This window comes from Artemia sp. Qi Xiang Cuo, chromosome 18 (assembly GCF_049724085.1).
Source record: "Artemia sp. Qi Xiang Cuo chromosome 18, ASM4972408v1, whole genome shotgun sequence".
In the NCBI taxonomy this organism is placed as follows: domain Eukaryota; kingdom Metazoa; phylum Arthropoda; class Branchiopoda; order Anostraca; family Artemiidae; genus Artemia; species Artemia sp. Qi Xiang Cuo.
The window spans coordinates 44,716,873-44,725,778 of NC_142811.1; positions in this window are offsets into that span (position 1 = coordinate 44,716,873).

The following is an 8,906-nucleotide window of genomic DNA, read 5'->3' on the forward strand; positions in this document are numbered from 1 at the left end:
GTAGAAAATAATTTCAAAGTACCAAGTCAAATGATAGTTACGCTATTATAGAAAATAATTTAAAAGTACCAAGTCACATGATATTTACCCTATTGTATAAAATAATTTCAAAGTACCAAGTCACATGATATTTACGCTTTTTTAGAAAATAATTTCAAAATACCAAGTCACATTATAGTTACGTTATTGTAGAAAATAATTTCAAAGTACCAGGTCACATTATAGTTACGCTATTGTAGAAAATAATTTCAAAGTACCATGTCACATGATAGTTATGCTATTGTAGAAAATAATTTTAAAGTACCAAGTCACATGTTTGTTACGGTATTTTAGAAAATAATTTCAAAGTACCAAGTCACATGATAGTTACGCTATTGTAGAAAATAATTTCAAAGTACCAAGTCACATGATAGTTACGCTATTGCAGAAAATAATTTCAAAGTACCAAGTCACATGATAGTTACGCTATTGTAGAAAATTATTTCAAAGTACCAAGTCACATGATAGTTTTGCTATTGTAGAAAATAATTTCAAAGTACCAAGTCACATGATAGTTACTCTATTGTAGAAAATAATTTCAAAGTTCCAAGTCACTTGATAGTTACGCTATTGTAGAAAATAATTTCAAAGTACCAAGTCACATGATAGTTACACTATTGTAGAAAATAATTTCAAAGTACAAAGTCACATGATAGTTACGCTATTGTAGAAAATAATTTCAAAGTACCAAGTCACATGATAGTTACGCTATCGTAGAAAAGTTACGCTATTGTAGAAAATATATTCAAAGTACCTATTGACATCATAGTTACTATATTGTAGAAAAAGAATTCAAAGGGCCAAGTCACATGATACTTATACTGTTATAGAAAATAATTTCAAAATGCCAAGTCATATGATAGTTAGTCGTTTGTAGAAAATAATTTCAAAGTGCTAAGTCACATGATAGTTACGCTCTTGTAGAAAATAATTTCAAAGTACCAAGTCACATGAAATTGGCGCTATTATAGGAAAGAATTTTAAAGCACCGAGTCGCATTATTGTTACTCTTATTTTGGATATGAATTCAAAGTACCAAATCACATGATAGTTACGCTATTATAGAAAATAATTTCAAAGTACCAAGTCACATGATAGTTACGATATTGTAGAAATTAATTTCAAAGTACCAAGTCACATGATAGTTACGCTATATTAGAAAATAATTTCAAAGTACCAATTCACATGATAGTTAAGCTATTGTAGAAAATAATTTCAAAGTACCAAGTCGCATGATTGTTGCGCTATTGTAGAAAATAATTTGAAAATACCATGTCACATGATAGTTACGCTATTGTAGAAAATAATTTCAAAGCACCAAGTCACATGATAGGTACGCTATTATAGAATTTAATTTCAAATTACCAAGTCATATGATAGTTACGTTATTATAGAAAAAAAATTTCAAAGTAACACATCACATTATAGTTACTATAATATATAACATAATATTACTGGCAATTGTAAATTTTTATCTTCGATTTTGTAGACAATAATTGAAGATCACCCAGTGACATGATAGGAACGAGATTGTAGACAATAAATAATATGAAAACTTACACATCCTAGCGAAGCGATTGTAGAAAAACCAATCGAAGTAAAAAGACAATGGATTGTTATGATATTGTAGAACATAATTTCAAAGTACCAAGTCACATGATAGTTACGCTTTGTAGAAAATAATTTCAAAGTACCAAGTAACATGATAGTTACGCTATTGTAGAAAATAATTTCAAATTACCAAGTCACACGATAGTTACGCTGTTGTAGAATATAATTTCAAAGTACCATGTCACATGATAGTTACGCTTTTGTAGAAAATAATTTCAAAGTACCAAGTCACATGATAGTTACGCTATTATATAAAATAATTTCAAAGTACCAAGTCACACGATAGTTACGCTATTGTAGAAAATAATTTCAAAGTACCAAGTCACATGATAGTTACGCTATTGTAGAAAATAGTTTAGAAGTACCAAGTCACATGATAGTTACGCTATTTTAGAAAATAATTTCAAAGTACCAAGTCACATGATAGTTACGCTATTGTAGAAAATAATTTCAAAGTACCAAGTCACACGATAGTTACGCTATTGTAGAAAATAATTTCAAAGTACCATGTCACATGATAGTTACGCTATTGTAGAAAATAATTTCAAAGTACCAAGTCACATGATAGTTATGCTATTATAGAAAATAATTTCAAAGTACCAAGTCACATGATAGTTACGCTATTGTAGAAAATAATTTCAAAGTACCAAGTCACATGATAGTTATGCTATTGTAGAAAATAATTTTAGAAAATAAGGTTACGTGCGCGCACGTAACCTCGTCTAAATTAACCTTAAAAAATTAAATAAAGCTATGTCGACTTTGCATATTTTATTCAACATATTCGACAATTGATGCTGAAAAAGCATAGAGTTTGTTACTTACTTACAATTTTTTCATAATTTCTTGAATGAAATTTCTGCTATATGTATACAATAGGTGACTTCAAGAAAGAGTTTTTTACCTATTTACAATTTCTTCATAATTTCTTGAATGAAATTTCCGTATTGTGTATCCAATAGGTGAAAACAATAAAGAGTTTATTACATTTCTAAAATAGCGTAACTATCATGTGACTTGGTACTTTGAAATTATTTTCTACAATAGCGTAACTATCATGCGACTTGGTACTTTGAAATTATTTTCTACAATAGCGTAACTATCATTTGAATTGGTACTTTGAAATTATTTTCAACAAAAGCGTAACTATCATGTGACTTGGTACTTTGAAATTATTTTCTAGAATAGCGTAACTATCATGTGACTTGGTACTTTGAAATTATTTTCTACAATAGCTTAACTATCAAGTGACTACTTTGAAATTATTTTCTACAATAGCGTAACTATCATGTGACTTGGTACTTTGAAATTAATTTCTTCAATAGCTTAACTAACATGTGACTTGGTACTTTGAAATTATTTTCTACAATAGCGTAACTATAATGTGACTTGGTTCTTTGAAATTATTTTCTACAATAGCGTACCTACCATGTGACATGTTACTTTTACATTATTTTCTTCAGTAGCGTAAATCTCATGAGAGTTTTTACTTTGAGATTATTTTCTATAATAGAGTAACTATCATGTGACTTTGTACTTTGAAATTATTTTCAAGAATATCGTAACTATCATGTGACTTGGTACTTTGAACTTATTTTCTATAATAACGTAACTATCATGTGACTTGGTACTTTGAAATTATTTTCTATAATAACGTAACTATCATGTGACTTGGTATTTTGAAAGTATTTTCTACAATAGCGTAACTATTATGTGACTTGGTACTTTGAAATTATTTTCTATAATAGCGTAACTATCATGTGACTTTGTAATTTGAAATAATTTTCTAAAATAGAGAAACTAAACTGACTTGGTATATTGAAATTATTTTCTATAATAGAGTAACTATAAGGTGACTTTTTCATTTGAAATTATATTATAAAATATCGGAACTATCATGTTAATTTGTACTTTGAAATTAATTTCTATAATAGCGTAACTATCATGTGACTTGGTACTTTGAAATTATTTCCTACAAAAGAGTAACTATCATGTGACTTGGTACTTTGAAATTATATTCTACAATAGCGTAACTATCGTCTGACTTGGTACTTTGAAACTATTTTCTACAATAGCGTAACTATCATGTGACTTGTTACTTTGAAATTATTTTCTACAAAGCGTAACTATCATGTGACATGGTACTTTGAATATATTTTCTACATAAGAGTAACTATCAAGTGACATGGTACTTTGAAATTATTTTCTAAAATAGAGAAACTATCATTTGACTTTTTACTTTTGATAGTATTTTATATAAAAGCGGGACTATGATGTGCAATGGTACTTTGAAATTATTTTCTACAATAGCGTAACTATCATGTGACTTGGTACTTTGAAAAATTTTATATAATAGCATAACTATAATGTCACTTGGTACTTTGAAATTATTTTCTAAAATAGCGTAACTATCATGTGACTTAGTACTTTGAAATTATTTTCTATAATAGCGTAACTATCATGTGACTTGGTACTTTGAAATTATTTTCTACAATAACGTAACTATCATGTGACTTAGTACTTTGAAATTATTTTCTACAATAACGTAACTATCATGTGACTTGGTACTTTGAAATTATTTTCTAAAATAGCGTAACTATCATGTGACTTGGTACTTTGAAATTACTTTCTACAATAGCGTGACTATCATGTGACTTGGTACTTTGTAATTATTTTCTACAATAGCGTGACTATCATGTGACTTGGTTCTTTGTAATTATTTTCTACAATAGCGTAACTAGCATGTGACTTGGTACTTTGAAATTATTTTCTATAATAGCGTACCTATCATGTGACTTGGGACTTTGAAATTATTTTCTATAATAGCGTAACTATCATGTGACATGGTATTTTTAAATTATTTTCTACAATAGCGTAACAATCATGTGACATGGGACTTTGAAATTATTTTCTACAATAGTGTAACTATCTAGTGACTTGGTACTTTGAAATTATTTTCTAAAATAGCGTAACTATCATGTGACTTGGTACTTTGAAATTATTTTCTATAATAGCGTAACTATCATGTGACTTGGTACTTTGAAATTATTTTCTTTAATAGCGTAACTATCATGTGACTTGGTACTTTGAAATTATTTTCTACAAAAGCGTAACTATCATGTGACTTGGTACTTTGAAATTATTTTCTACAATAGCGTAACTATCAAGTGACTAGGTACTATGAAATTATTTTCTACAAGCGTAACTATCATGTGACTTGGTACTTTGAAATTATTTTCTACAATAGCGTAACTATCATGTGACATGGTACTTTGAAATTATTTTCTACAATAGCGTAACTATCATGTGACTTGGTACTTTGAAATTATTTTTTACAATAGCGTAACTATCATGTGACTTGGTATTTTGAAATTATTTTCTACAATAGCGTAACTATTATGTAACTTGGTACTTTGAAATTTTTTTCTATAATAGCGTAACTATCATGTGACTTGGTACTTTGATATTATTTTCTATAATAGCGTAACTATTATGTGACTTGGTACTTTGATATTATTTTCTATAATAGCGTAACTATCATGTTACATGGTACTTTGAAATTATTTTCTGCAATAGCGTAACTATCATGTGACTTGGTACTTTGAAATTATTTTCTATAATAGCGTGACTATCATGTGACTTGGTACTTTGAAATTATTTTCTATATTAGCGTAACTATCATATGACTTGGTACTTTGAAATTATTTTCTACAATAGTGTAACTATCATGTGACTTGGTACTTTGAAATTATTTTCTACAATAGCGCAACTATCTTGTGACTTGGTACTTTGAAATTATTTTTTACAATAGCGTAACTATCATATGACTTGGTACTTTGAAATTTTTTTCTAAAAAAGCGTAACTATCATATGACTTGGTAATTTGAAATTATTTTCTACAATAGCGTAACTATCATGTGACTTGGTACTTTAAAATTATTTTCTACAATAGTGTAACTATCCTGTGAATTCGTACTTTGAAATTATTTTATATATAAGCGTAACTATCATTTGACACGGTACTTTTAAAATATTTTCTACAAGAACGAAACTATTATTTGACTTGATGCTATGATATTATAGTATGTCAAATCGTAAATATCAATTGTCTTGTTCCTATGAAATTATTTTGTACAAAGTGTAACTATCATTTGACTTGGTACTTTGAAATTATTTTCTACATTAGCGTAACTATCATGTGACTTGGTACTTTGAAATTATTTTCTATAATAGAGTAACTATTATGTGAATTGGTACTTTGATTTTATTTTCTACAATAGCGTAACTATCATGTTACATGGTACTTTGAAATTATTTTATTCAATAGCGTAATTATCATGTGACTTGGTACTTTGAAATTATTTTATACAATAGCGTAACTATCATGTGAATTGGTACTTTGAAATTATTTTCTAGAATAGCGTAACTATCATGTGACTTGGTACTTTGAAATTATTTTCTACAATAGCGTAACTATCTTGTGACTTGGTACTTTGAAATTATTTTCTACAATAGCGCAACTATCTTGTGACTTGGTACTTTGAAATTATTTTTTACAATAGCGTAACTATCATGTGACTTGGTACTTTGAATTTATTTTTTACAATAGCGTAACTATCATGTGACTTGGTACTTTGAAATTACTTTCTACAATAGCGTAACTATCATGTGACTTGGTACTTTGAAATTATTTTCTACAATAGCGTAACTATCATGTGACTTGGTACTTTGGAAAAGTTTTCTACAATAGTGTAACTATCATGTGACTTGGTACTTTGAAATTATTTTCTATAATAGCGTAACTATCAGTGACATGGTACTTTGAAGTTATTTTCTATAATAACGTAACTATCATGTGACATGGTACTTTGATATTATTTTCTACAATAGCTTAACTATCATGTGACTTGGTACTTTGATATTATTTTCTATAATAGCGTAACTATCATGTGACATGGTACTTTAAAATTATTTTCTACAATAGCTTAACTATCATGTGACTTGGTACTTTGTAATTATTTTCTATTATAGCGTAACTATCTTTTGAATTGTTACTATGAATTTATTTTATATAATATCGTAACTATAATGTGACTTGGTAATTTGAAATTATTTTCTAAAATAGCGTAACTATCATGTGAGTTGATACTTTGAAATTATTTTCTACAATAGCGTAACTATCATGTGAGTTGGTACTTTGAAATTATTTTCTATGACACATAGCCCAAAGAGACACACATGACCCCTAAGAGACACAAACAGTCAAAAGAAACACACACAGACCAAAATGGCTCAAACAGCCCAAAGAGACACATATAGCCAAAAGAAAAACAACCATAACAAAGAGACACAAACGGCAAAACGAGACGCAAAAACACCACATATATTAAAACTCGCCAATACGGATATACAATTACAATACAGAATCGAACAGACACAAGAAACCAACAGCTAAAAGAAACGCAAACAACCACAAGAGGCAGAAACAGACCAAAGAGACACAAACAGCCCAAAGAGACAAACGCACACCAAAAAGACTCAAACAGCCTACAGATACAAACACAAACCAAAATGACTCAAAGAGACCATAGAGACACACAGAGACGAAAGAAACACAAACAGCCCAAATAGACACAAGCCCCCCAGAGACGCACAGACAAAAAAGTTAAAAAAAAGGTAAAAAAAAAGTTTAAAAAAATTTAAAAAAAAAGTTTAAAAAAAATTTAAAAAAAATTTAAAAAAAAAAAACGATAGTAATGATAGTTACGTTATTTTAGAAATATTTTTAAAGTACCAAGTCACATGATAGTTACGCTATTATAGAAAATAATTTCAAAGTACCAAGTCATATGATAGTTACGCTATTGTAGAAAATAATTTCAAAGTACCAAGTCACATGATAGTTACGCTATCGTAGAAAATAATTTCAAAGTACCAAGTCACATTATACTTACGCTACTATAGAAAATAATTTAAAAATACCATGTCACATTATAGTTACTTTTTTGTAGAAAATAGTTTCATAGTACCATGTCAAATGATTGTTACGCTATTGCAGAAAATAATTTCAAAGTACCATGTCACATGATAGTTACGCTATTGTAGTACCAAGTCACATGATAGTTACAGTATTATAGAAAATAATTTCAAAGTACCAAGTCACATGATAGTTACGATATTTTAGAAAATAATTTCAAAGTACCAAGTCACATGATCGTTAATCTATGGTAGTAAATAATTTCAAAGTAACAAGTCACATGATAGTTACGCTAGTTTAGAAAATAATTTCAAAGTACCTAGTCACATAATAGTTACTCTATTGTAGAAAATAATTTCAAAGTACCATGGCACATGATAGTTACGCTATTGTAGAAAATAATTTCAAAGTGCCAAGTCACATGATAGTTACGCTACTGTAGAAAATAATTTCAAAGTACCAAGTCACATGATAGTTACGCTATTATAGAAAATTATATCAAAGTACCAAGTCACATGATAGTTACGCTATTGTAGAAAATAATTTCAAAGTACCAAGTCACATGATAGTTACGCTATAGTAGAATAGTTACTCTATTTTAGAAAATAAGTTCAAAGTACCATATCACATGATAGTTACTCTATTGTAGAAAATAATTTCAAAGTACCAAGTCACATGATAATTCCGCTATTATAGAATATGATTTAAAAGTACCAAGTAACCTGATATTTACTCTGATGTAGAAAATAATTTCAAAGTGCCAAGTCACATGATAGTTAGGCTATTGTAGAAAATAATTTCAAAGTACCAAGTCACATGAAAGTTACACTATTGTAGAAAATAATTTCAAAGTACCAAGTCACATGATTGTTACGCTATTGTAGAAAATAATTTCAAAGTACCATGTCTCATGATAGTTACGCTATTATAGAAAATAATTTCAAAGTACCAAGACACATGATAGTTACTCTATTGTAGAAAATAATTTCAAAGTACCAAGTCACATGATAGTTACGCTATATTAAAAAATAATTTCAAAGTACCAAGTCACATGATAGTTACGATATTATAAAAAATAATTTCAAATTACCAATTCACATGATAGTTAATCTATTATGGAAAATAATTTCAAAGTACCACGTCACATGATAGTTAAGTTTTTTTAGAAAATAATTTCAAAGTACCAAGTCACATGATAGTTACGCTAATTTAGAAAATAATTTCAAATTACCAAGTCACATACTAGTTACACTATTTTAGAAAATAATTACAAAGTACC